Below are 13,558 nucleotides of genomic sequence, written 5' to 3'. Positions count from 1 at the left end.
ATACCCCATAAAAGAAATGCAAAGAGAAGTTATTCAGGCTAAAAACAAGTTAACACCAAACAATAACCAGAAACCACATGAAAAAAAAAAGAATGCCAGAAAAACTAATTATATAAAAATAAAAGCCAGTTTACATACATGTATCTCCTGTCCGTTCATCTGTTAAATGATTTTAAAAGGAATTACATAAAAACATGCACATATTGTATTGTTGAAATGATAACACAAAAAAATGTGATATATCTGACAAAAACAAACAAAAGAGGTGGGTGGGTACAAAACTGTACTGGCAAAAGGAAGTGATGCCGATGGCAGCTCAAATCCATAGAAATAAGTAAGAACAAGAAATGCTAAATAACTTTAAAACAACAAACTCTGTAAGTTCTCTCCTTTCTTTTACTTCTTTAAAAGAGAAATTAGGGGCGCCTCGGTGGCTCAGTTGGTTAAGTGCCTGACTTGAGCTCAGGCCATGATATTGTGGTTCATGAGTTCAAGCCCCATGTTGGGCTCTGTGCTGACAGCTCACTGGAGCCTGCTTTGCATTCTGTGTCTCCCCCTCCCTCTGCCCCTCCCCTGCTCACGCTCTGTCTCTCTCTCTCTCTCTCTCTCTCTCTCTCTCTCAGAAATAAACATTTAAAAAAATTTTTTAAAAGAGAATTTAATAACTGCAACAATGTATTATTGGATTTGTAACATATATAGATGTAACATGGTAACAACATTAGCAAGACAGGCAAAGAGGGAAGACTTACATAAGAGGCATGATTTTATATCTTACTGGATATATCTGGAATTAAATTAATATGATGAATCTGAAGTTGGATTTTGTTTTTAAAAATATATACACTAAACCCTGGAGCAAACACTAAGAAGACAACTTTAAAAATTCAATTAATGCAAAAGAAGCCAGTAAAGGAGAAACAGAAAAAGCACAAGATATATAGAAAACAAAAAGTGAAATGACAAATCAAACCATATTAACAGCAATAAATATTAACAATCCAATCAAAAGGAGTTGTCACAGTGGATAAAAACATAAAATGCAAGTCTACAATGTCTAGAGAAGACACATTTTACACTGAAAATTACAAACAGGATTAAAGTTAAAAGAAGGAAAAAGATAAATATTGCAAAAAAAGGTAACCATAAGAAAGCTGGGAAAACCATACCAATATCAGACAAAACACACTTAAGAAAATTATACTAGAGATAAAGAGGGAGATTTATTATAAGACAGTCAATCCATCATGAAAATATAACCTCATAAGAGAGCCAAAAATTACAGGAAGCAAAAACTGACAAAACAAAGTAAACACCAGGCAATTCAACAATACTGGCAGACCTCAATTCCCCATATTCAACAATGGACAGAACAACCAGGTAGAAGACCAACAAAAGATAAGACTGGAACAGCTCTGTAAACCAACTAGACCTAACAGACCTCTACAGAAACACTAACCCCTACGAGAGAATACACCTTCTTCTCAAGTGCACATGGAACTCTCTCCAGGATGGCACTACTAAGCAGACCATAAAACCAGCCTCAATAAATTCAAAAGATCTGAAATAATACAAAGTATGATATCTCACAAGAGTTAAATTAGATGTCATTAACAGAATAAGAAAAATTCACAATTAAATGGAAATTAACAAAATCTGAAATAACCAGTTCATCAAAGAACTCACAAAGAAAATGAGAAAATACGAGACTAATAAAAATGAAAACACAAAATACCAAACTTATCCAATGCAGCTAAAACTGTGCTTAGAGAGATACTTACAGCTGTAAACACTGATAGATATAAAGAATAAGCTCAAATACATTACTTCTGCAACAAGACACTGGTTTAAAAAAAAAAAAAAGAGTAAACTACACCTAAATTAGCAAACAGAGGGAAACATTACACGAACATGTTAATAAGGACTAGAAATTGGATGGAGAAAAATCAACAAAACCAAAAGTTGGTTCTTTGACAAGACTAACAAAACAAAACAAAAAACCAAGAACCTTTATGTAGCTTCACCAAGTAAAAAATGAAATACAACTCAAATTACTAAAATTAGGAATAAAAGAGTTTGTATTACCAACCTTACAGAAATATAAAGGATTATAAACGAATGCTATGAACAATTTTATAACAAAATAAAAGAGAGAGAGAGAGAGAGAGAGAAGTAAAATAGGAAAATTCCTACAGAGACAGACACAAACCAGCAAAAGTGACTCATGAAGAAATAAAAAATCTGAATAAGCCAGATTGAATTACTTATGTAAAAATTTCCCACAAATAAAAGACTTAAGCACAGATGACATCACTGGTTAATTCCACCATTTAAGGAAGAAAAATACCAATTCCTCAAAAGCTCTTCCAAAAAATTAAAAACAGAATAAGAGAAAAGAACAATTTCCAACTCACTCTGTGAGGCCAATATCACTTAAGAAAAAAAAGAAGACCAAAGATACCACAAGAATAGAAAACAGCACATCAATATTTCTTATAAATACAGAATCAAGAGTTCTCAACAAAATATTAAACCAAATCCAGCAACAGATAAAAAGGATATACACTATGACTAAGTGGCATTTATACTAGGAAGGCAAGGTTGAAATAGATGAAACTGAACATAACACACAAGATCAAAAGAATTTTAACAAACTCAAAATGGATAAAGAATGTGAATGTGAGACAGGAAACCATCAAAACCCTAGAGGAGAAAGCAGGGAAAAACCTCTCTGACCTCAGCCACAGCAATTTCTTACTTGACACATCCCCAAAGGCAAGGGAATTAAAAGCAAAAATGAACTATTGGGATGTTCATGAAGATAAAAAGCTTCTGCACAGCAAAGGAAACAATCAACAAAACTAAAAGGCAACCAATGGAATGGGAAAAGATATTTGCAAATGACATATCGGACAAAGGGCTAGTATCCAAAATCTATAAAGAAGAAATGGGCAGTGAAGAAATGGTCAGAAAACATGAATAGACTCTTCTCTTAAGAAGACATCCAGATGGCCAACAGCCACATGAAAAGATGTTCAACGTCGCTCCTCATCAGGGAAATACAAATCAAAACCACACTCAGATATCACCTCATGCCGGTCAGAGCGGCTAAAATGAACAAAACAGAAGACTGTAGATGCTGGAGAGGATGTGGAAAAATGGGAACCCTCTTGCACTGTTGGTGGGAATGCAAACTGGTGCAGCCGCTCTGGAAAACAGTGTGGAGGTTCCTCGAAAAATTAAAAATAGACCTACCCTATGACCCAGCAGTAGCACTGCTAGGAATTTACCCAAGGGATACAGGAGTACTGATGCACAGGGGCTCTTGTACCCCAATGTTTATAGCAGCACTCTCAACAATAGCTAAATTATGGAAAGAGCTTAAATGTCCATCAACTGACCAATGGATAAAGAAATTGTGGTTTATATACACAATGGAATACTACGTGGCAATGAGAAAGAATGAAACATGGCCTTTTGTAGCAACGTGGATGGAACTGGAGAGTGTTATGCTAAGTGAAATAAGTCATACAGAGAAGGACAGATTCCATATGTTTTCACTCCTATGTGGATCCTGAGAAACTTAACAGAAGACCATGGGGGAGGGGAAGGAAAAAAAAAGTTAGAGAGGGAGGGAGCCAAACCATAAGAGACTCTTAAAAACTGAGAATAAACTGAGGGTTTATGGGGGGTGGTAGGGAGGGGTGGGTGGGTGATGGGTATTGAGGAGGGCACCTGTTGGGATGAGCACTGGGTGTTGTATGGAAACCAATTTGACAATAAATTTCATAATAAAAAAATTTTTAAAAAGACACAATAAACATTTGACAAAATCTTGCACCTTTCCTGATAAAAACTCTCAACAAACTAGGAACTGAATTTCCTCAACCTGACAAAGATCATCTACAATAAGCCACAGTAGTTAGTTAACATCACACTCAGTGATCAAAGAATAAATGTTTTTACAGTAAGATTAGGAACAAGACAAACTGTTCACTCTTTCAACTTCTATCCAACACTGTAGTGATGATTCTAGGGAGGGTAATTAGGCAAGAAAAAGAAAGAAAGAAAAAAAGACATCCAGCTTGGAAAGGAAGGTAAAAGTATCTTTGTTTGTAGATGACATGATATTGTATATAGAAAATCCTGAAGACAAAAACCATATACAAAAATAAAGTCCACTTATATACATTGTAAATGAGCCCCAAACCAAAATTTAGAAAACTCATTTACAGTATTGTAAAAAAAAAAAATAGGAATAACTTCAGCATGGCAAGTGCAAAATTTATACCCTGAAACTACAAAATATTTTTGAAAGAAATCAAAGACCTAAATAAATGGAACATCCTTTCTTAATGATCCAGATGACTTAAAATTTTTAAGATAGCAAAACTTTTCCTTTTGACCTACAGACTGAAGGAAATCCCCATGAACATCCCAGTTGACTTTTTTTAGAGCAACTAACAAGCTGATCATAACATTCATTACATGGGACCAGCAACAGCCAGACTAATCTTGAAAAGGAAGAACAAAGCTATACTGATACCACAACTTGGTACAAAGCTATAATAATCAAAACAGGTGACATTGGTATTAGAATGGTACAAGAATCAATGGAATAACACTGAAAGTCCAGAAGTAAGGCTTTACATTTTTGGTTACCTAGTTTTCAGTATGAGTGTAAGACAAGTCACTGGAAAAATAGTTTTTTTCAACACATAAGGCTGGGACATCTGGACATCTACATGCAAAAAAATGAAGGTGGACTCCTTCCTCATCCTATACACAAAAATTAACTCAAAATGGATCACAAAACCAATATAAGAACTAAAACTATACAACTCTTACAATATAATATAGGAGTAAATCTTAATGACCCTGAGTTAACAAGCAAAGCCTTCTTAGACACACAGCAGCAAAAGACACACAGTGGCAAAAGAAAAAGGTAAACTGGACTTCATCAAAATTAAAGACTTCTGTGATTTAAAGTAAAACATCAAGGGGTACCTGGGTGGCTCAGCCAGTTAAGCATCTAACTCTCAGTTCCAGCTCAGGTCATGATCTCACGGTTCATGAGATTGAGCCCCACCCACATCAGACTCTGGGCTCTGCACTGACAGAACCTGCTTGGGATTGTCTCTCCACTTCCCCCACTCTCTGTGCCCTGCCCCCTCCCTCAAAAATAAATAAACTTTAAAGGAAAATTCTAACTTAAAAAATATAAAGTACAACATCAAAAAATGAAAAGAAATGGGAGGAACAGAATGAAACAGAATGGGAAGAAATATTTGCAAATCATACATTTAATAAGGGACTTCTATCTAGAATAAACAATGCTTACAACAATAAAAAAATAACTTCTAAAATAAGCAAAGGATCTCAACAGACATTCCTCCAGAATAGATATACAATGGGGAAAAAAAAAGGAAAATAATAGAAAGGAATTTCCTCCGTTTGATAAAGAGCATCCACAAAAAAACTACAGGTAACATTACATCTAATGATGAAAGACTGCTTCTTCCCTAAGATTATGAAAAAGGCAACGATGTCAGTTGTCGTCGTTGTCCTCCTCCTCCTCCTCCCCCACCTTCCCCTCCCCTTTCTCCCCCTCCTCCTCCTCCTTCTTTTCTAATTTAATTGGAGTAAAATACATGTAACATAAAATTTATCATTTTAACCATTCTTAAGTGTAAAGTTCAGTATTGTTAAGTATATTTATGTTGTTGGGCAACCAATCTCCAGAACTTTTCATCTTGCAAAACTGAAACTCTATACACATTAAACAACAATCCCCATTTCATTGTCTCTCCAATGCCTAGCAACCACCATTCTACTTTCTGATCCAATGACTACCTTAGATACATCAGGTAAGTGGAATCATTACCTAGCATGATGTCCTCAAGGTTCATCCATGTTGTAGCATACGTCAGAATTTCATTTCCTTTTAAAGGCTAAATAAAATCCCATATTTTGTTTACCTAATCATCCGTCAATGGTCAACTGTGCTGCTTCACCTTTTGGCCATCATGAATAATACTATTATGAATATAAGTGTTCAAATATCTCTTCAAGACCCTGCTTTCAATTCTTTTGGATATATACCCAAAAATGGGATATGCTGGATCATATTCTATTGTTAATTTTTGAGAAACCATCATACTGTTTTCCATAGCAGCTGTACCATTTTACATTTCCAGCAACAAGGCACAAGGATTCCAATTTCTCCACATCCTCACCAAAACACTTTTTCAAGTAGGTATCCTGATGTGTATAAGCTGATATCTCATTGTGGTTTTGAACTGCAATTCCCTAATGACTACTGATGGTGAGTATCTTTTCATATACTTGTTGGTCATTTATGTATCTTCTTTGGAGAAATGTCTAATCTATTCAAGTCCTTTGCCCATTTTAATTAGGTTATCTGTTGTTAAGTTGTAGGTTTTTGTTGTTGTTCTTGTTATTTTTTTGAGAGAGAGAGAGAAAGAGAGAGAGAGGGCATGCATGAGTGGGGGAGAGGGGCAGCGAGAGAGAGAGAGACAGAATCCTAAGCAGGCTCCATGCTCAGCGCCGATCCCAGTGCAGGGCCTGATCCCATGACGCTGGGACCATGACCCAAGCCGAAATTAACAGCTGAACACTCAACAGACCGAGCCACCCAGGCACAGGTTGTAGGAGTTCTATATATTTCTGAATATTAACCTCTTATCAGATATATGATTTGCAAATGTTTTCTATTTCACAGATTGCCTTTTCACTCTGTTGATTATGTGCTTTGATGCACACAAGTTTTTAACTTTGATGCAGTCCAATGTATCTATTTTTACTTTTGCTGCCTATGCTTTTAGTGTCAAGAAATCACTGCCAAATCCAATGTCATGAAGCCTTTCCTCCTATATTTTGTTTTTCCAAGAGTTTTGTAGTTTATTTTAGTTAGGATTTTGATACATTTTGAGTTAACTTTTGGAGGCAAATGTAAGAAACATTTGAGTTAACTTTTGCATGTGGATATTTAGTTTTTCCCAGCACCATTTGCTGAAAAGAATGCCCATTCCCCCCTGATAGTCTTAGTACTTTTAAATCATTTAGCACTCAAAAATCATTTGAGCACACACGTGAAGGTTTGTATCTAGGCTTTCTATCCTATTACATTGGCCTAAATGTCTGTACCACGGCCAGTGCCACAGTGTTTTGATTACTATTGCTTTGTAACAAGTTCTGAAATCAGGAAGTGTGAGACTTCCAACTTTGTCCTTTTTTTTCAGTATTGTTTTGGCTATTCTGGGTCCCTTGAGATTCCATATGAATTTTAGTATATGTGCTGTAAAAGCAAGCACTCCATATGAATTTTATGATAAATGTTTTACTTTAGGTAGTATTGAACTTTTAACAATATTAAGTCTTGTGTTCATTCCATGAACACAGAATGTCTTTACATCTATCTATGTCTGATTTCATTTCTTTCAGCAGAACTTTACAATTTTCAGAGTCCATGTCTTTCATCTCCTTGGTTAATCAACAAAAAAATTCCTAGTATAAATGAGTTCTGCAAAGTCACAAGACACAAGATAAACACAAAAAAAATTAATTGCATTTCTATGTATATCATACAGGACATGAAAATTATTACTTACAGTCATTGTAAAAAACTAAAGTGTTTAGGTGCATATCTAACAAAACCAGACGTGAATGCTAAAACTAAAATGCTAATGAAAGAAATCACAGAAGATCTAAGTAAACAGAGACATACTGTATTCATGGGTTAGATGACTCAGGATAGGAAAGCTGTTAACTCTTCCCCAAACTGATAGACACTTTTAATGCAGTTCCTATCAAAATCCCAGAAATTCTTTTGTAGATACAGAGAAAATTATTCTAAAATATATAAGAATAGGTAAAGGAATTAGAATACCTAAAAGAATTTCATAAAAGAATATTAAGGCAGGAATAATAAGTCTACATGATTTCAAGACCTATTACATAGCTACAGTAATCAAGACTGTGGTATTGGCAGAGAAACAGACACACAGATCAATGGAACAGGATAGAGAATTCAGAAACAGACCCATATAAACAATGTGCCCAACTGACTTTAGAGAAAGAATCTTCAACAAATGGTGCTGGAGCCATTGGACAATAAGCAAAAGCAAAAAAAAAAAAAAAAAGACCCAACTTGAGTCTTAAACCTAATATTAACTCAAAATTACTTAAAGAGACTTAAATATGCAACATAAAACTGTAAAACTTTTAGAAAAAAAACCAGAAGAAAATATTTAGGATTAGGTGAAGAGTTCTTATACTTGACATCTAAAATATGATTGACGCATGAAAGAAATAACTGATAAATCAAACTAAAATTTAAACCTTTTGCTCTGGTAAAAGGATGAAAATAAAAGCTACCAGCTGAGAGAAGATATTTGCAAACCACATACCCAACTAAATACTAGTAACTAGACTATATAAAAACTGAAAACTCAACAGCAAAAAAACTTCAATCAGAAAATGGGCAAAAGACATGAAAAGACACTTGAATGAAGAAAATATGCAGATGGCAAATAAGCATATGAAAATATGTTTAACATCATTAGCCATTAGGGAAACAGAAAGTAAACCATAATGAGATATCACTACACATCTATCAGAATGACTAGAATAGAAAATAGTGACATCACTAAATTCTGGTTAAGGATACAAAGAAGTTGGATCATGCATATGTTGCTTGCACAGGAATATAAACTGTGACTTGCTGTGAAAAACACTGGAACTTTCTTTAAAAAGTAAACATGCAATTACCACATGAAACAGTCACTGCTCTTCTGGGCATTTATCCTAGAGAAATGGAAACATATGTTCACATAAAAACTTGTACACAGGTGTTTATAGTAGCTTAATCCAAACAAATTCAACAGGTGAATACTTGAACACTATGCTATATCCATACCACGGAATACTATTCAACAATAAAAAGGAAATCACAAGAAATTATATGTAGTAAAAAAAAAAAAAGTTTACAAATTGTATGATTCCATTTATATAGCATTCTTTAATTGACAAAACTATAGAAAATGAGAATAGACTAATGGCTGCCAGTGGTTAAGGAAGGTAGTAGGTGTGGCTATAAAGGGCAACTGAAGGATCCTTGTGGTGATGGAAATATTATGCATCTTGACTGCATCAATGTCAATATCCTGACTGTGATATTTTACTAGAGCTTTGTAAGATGTTACCACTGGGTGACAGTAGGGAAGTGCACATGAGATCTTTCTGTATCATTTTTTACAACTGTGTACCTGTGCTACTGTGATTATAAGAAATGTTTATTTGGTCATTCAGGTAACCAAAATATAATTTGGTTTTCATCCATAGTTCCTGGCTCATAGCTCCCCAAACCCATGGAATTTCCTAACCCTGAGAGTGATAAAGGTGTCTCTTGTTATGTTAATGAGGTTGACTAGGGAAAGCACCTAAGGATGCGGCCTTGTGATTAGAGTAGGAACTTTTAAGGGAGAGGGGCTGGAGGTTGAATCAATTGCCGATGGTAATGATTTAATCAATCAATCACACCTATGTAATGAAGCCTCCATAAAAACCCAAAAGGACAGTCAGAGGAACTTTCAGGTTAGTGAACATATGCAGATGTAGGGTAAGTGGTGCTCCTGCAGAGGACACAGAAGCTCTGTGCCCTTTCCCCGTACCTTGCCCTATGCAATATTTCCATCTATCAGGCTGTTCCTGAGTTGCATCCTTTTTCAATAAACTGGTGATCTAGTAAGTAAAATGTTTCTCTGAGACTTGTGAGCCACTCTAGCAAAGTAATCAAATCCAAAGAGGGGGTTGTGGGAACCACTGACATATAGGCAGTAGGTCAGAAGTATAAGTAACAACCTAGACTTGTCACTGGTGTCTGAAATCCAAAGAAGGGGTCATGGGGAACCTCCAATGTGTAGCTAGTCAGAAGCACAGGTAACAGCCTAAGCTTGTGACATCTAAAAGGGACAGTGGAGGTGAAGGGGGTCAGTCTTGCAGAACTGAACCCTTTAGCTTGTGGAATCTGATGCTATCAACAGGTAGACAGAGTCAGAATTGAGTTGAATTCTCAGATACTCTGCTGGTGTTCAGAGAATTGCTTGGTGCTATGTGGGAAGCCCCACTCCCCATATTGGAATCAGTACCACAACCAATGTGTATGTATTTATGTATTTACGTGTATGTGGGTTTGTGGTATATATGAATTAAACACCATAACTAAAAGGCAGAGATTTTTAGATGAGATATAAAAACAAGATATAACTACATGCTACATATAAGAAAAATACTTTAATAAACACAAACAAATTACAAATAAAGCATAGGACACCAATAACTAGATGACACTAATAACAAGAGAGATGTTGAAATTATCTAGCAAAGACTGTAGGCAGCTCAAATGACCATTCACAACTCTTATAGAAACTGGACTCAATAGTAGAGAAATGACAGAAGAAAAGAACTTGATATAATAATACAAAGTATTCAATCTGAAACAACAGAGAGGAAAAAAAGATTTACAAAATACTGACAAGGGCTCAGCTGGTTAAGCATCCGGCTCTTGGTTTCAGCTCAGGTCATGATCACATGGTTCATGATTCAAGCCCTGCATTCGGTTCTGTGCTGACAACATAGAGCCTGCCTGGGATTCTCTTTCTCCCTCTCTCTACCCCTCGCCTGCTCATTCTCTCTTTCTCTCTCCCAAAATAAATAAATAAACTTAAAAAAAAATTTTAATATGGACAAAATATCAGGGACCTGTGAAATAAAACCAAATGGCTTAACAGTCATGTCACTGGAATCTAAAAAAGGAGAAAGAATACAGTGCTGGAAAATACCTGAAGAAAAACTTGACAAAATGTCCCCAGGCTGAGCTAAAATAAAGGTTCCCAAGTTTATAGAAAGACATAAACCTGCAGATTAAAGAAGCAGAGTAAACTCTAAAAGGATAAACAAACAAAAAAACTTACTGGAAATTCTGCTTTAAAAAATAAGGCCTTGGTCAGTGCTATGGACTGAACTATGACACCACCAAAGTTCTTAGGTTGAAGCCCTAAACTCCAATGTGACTGTACTTGGTGGGGCTTTAGAAAGCAGGCAAGAGGGGCGCCTGGGTGGCGCAGTCGGTTAAGCGTCCGACTTCAACCAGGTCACGATCTCGCGGCCCGTGAGTTCGAGCCCCGCGTCGGGCTCTGGGCTGATGGCTCAGAGCCTGGAGCCTGTTTCCGATTCTGTGTCTCCCTCTCTCTCTGCCCCTCCCCCGTTCATGCTCTGTCTCTCTCTGTCCCAAAAATAAATAAACGTTGAAAAAAAAAAAAAAAAAAAAAAAAAAAAGAAAGCAGGCAAGATTAAACGAGGTCATAAGCAGCCCTCATCCAACAGGAGTGGTGGCCTTATGAGAAGAGGGAGGGAGAGCAAGCAATTTCTGTCTCCACACATATGTACCATTTTGTTATGGCTGCCCAAGCAGACTAATAAAATTAGTAAAAAGCGTTCAGAAAAAGTATGAAGTAATCTACATCTATCTCAAATATAAATGCAAACCTCTGGTAGTTTTAAGGAATAACAAAAATGGCACAGAAATATCATCTTATAAAAAGTTCAAATTTGAAATAAAATTCAAGGCACAGTCATTACAATTATAACTCAGGAAAAAAAAACAATCATATCACAAAAATTCAGGGGGAAAGCCTACAATTTATAAAGCTACTTCCACACACAGACTGGGCAATTTATTTAAAGTTATGCAAAATGCATCAATGGTTGTCTTCAATAAAACAATACAGTTCAAATTTATGAAAAATGTGATTATCTGCTTCATTTTTTTCTAGCTTTAACATGATGATAATGAAGTAACAAGAAGCTAGAAAATATATGAGATGATCAAGCTTAAGACAGTAACAGCTAACCATTTGCTCCTGGCCATTCATCCATATTCTCTGGACATTAGTTTCGTCCTTTATGAAGTGGGTTTGTATGGAAGGGAGCGGGGCAGAGACATTAACAGAGATGACCCCTTTGGTTCCTCTGAGCTCCCAAATGTGGTATATATATGGGGAACATGTTGCCCTATTTAGTTCTGCTCAGCACCACACATACTGCAGTTTTAAACTCATCACTGAACTTATGAATAAATGGGTTAGAGTTCCAAAACCCTCCTGACACAGACTGATAAATGCTTTTTAAAATGCTACATGTAACATGGTATGATTAGAATGATGATCTTCCTAGTAATGTATTGATAAATACAGTCTTTTTCAAATGAGTTTCCTACGAATTTTCATTTTTATTTTTTGAACATGAAATAAAGTTATGAAAAACATAAAGGTCTTTCTATTCATTTATATTTTTAAAACCTTAATTATACAAGCAGTAAAATTAACAGATTTTAACTTCTGCCATTTAAAAACTCTTTATATATCCAATAAATCCTTTATATATAACTCTTTATATATCCAATAACCCTTGAGGTTAGCTGAAAAATCTTTATCAATACAAATCAGAATACATTAGCTATAAAAGTTACTATAGAAATTGTAACACTGTAAATACTTCCTACAGTGCTGTATAAGCAAATAACCTTTATAGAAAAACTATTCAATTTCTTTAGTATAGACTGTATTCTCATTCATCAGGGTACACATTTATTGACCATATACTATGTGCCAGGTACTGTTCTAAACCCTTGGGAATGATGAATGAACAAAACAAAGATTCCTACTCTTGTGGAGCTTAAGAAAATGGTGCAGGAGGAGACTGTTGGTCTTCTCTGTCTCAGAGTTCAGTATATATCTGTTCACAAGATGTTGGTTCACTGAAGAGTTTCAAAACTATAAATGATATTTCATGATGAAATGCATACATCCAATTTGGCCCAGATGCCTTGAGGCTCTGATTCTTTTCATCGTTACTATCTTTGTCCCTTATAGCTCAAGAGTATCTCATAGCCTCAGCAAAATTAACAGAGATAGCATCCATAGGAAATAAGACAGACATGCAAATGGCAACATGAGAATGTCCCTGCCAAATGAAATTACATGTCTGGCTTAGACACTTAGACACTTAGACACTTACACACTTACACACTTAGACACTTACACACACACACACACACACACGGTAATACCGACAAATAGAACTAAGAGCCTTTGTTACTGCTCCATCTTTTATGCATTTTCCATCCTATAAGAAGCTAAAAAATCTTCCCAGAATGAATAATGAATGCTCTAGCAGAAAGAACCAAGCCAGGAGACTTCTGAAAACAATAATTCCTCCAGAAAATGCAATGGAGCCTGCAGCTGTGCTCATTCAAATTATAAACTAAGTTGTCTTTTTCAGGACTTTCCAAAGCCATTAATTCCATGATTTAAGTTTACATGGGCAAAATCCTGTCAATTAAAGAGACATTTTTTACACCAACAGGACAGCATGAAAAAAAATTGCTACAATTTATACACTTAAATGCTTATTTGGCTTAAGAATACTTTTCACAATTTCAAGGAACAGTTTTATTACAAACAAAGTACAACCTTGA

The 13,558-nt window shown here is 35.5% G+C and overlaps 1 protein-coding gene across 9 annotated transcripts in view; it reads right to left on the bottom strand.

Moving 5' to 3' along the window:
• Positions 1 to 13,558, bottom strand: part of MARCHF8 (membrane associated ring-CH-type finger 8) — a 130,684-nt gene that overhangs the window by 32,870 nt on the left and 84,256 nt on the right. The gene's annotated exons all lie outside the window — the stretch shown is intronic.

Source organism: Prionailurus viverrinus, chromosome D2, assembly GCF_022837055.1.
Source record: "Prionailurus viverrinus isolate Anna chromosome D2, UM_Priviv_1.0, whole genome shotgun sequence".
Lineage (NCBI taxonomy): Eukaryota > Metazoa > Chordata > Mammalia > Carnivora > Felidae > Prionailurus > Prionailurus viverrinus.
The sequence above is the reverse complement of the archived record's forward strand: the minus strand, read 5'-3'. Positions and strand labels throughout refer to the sequence as shown.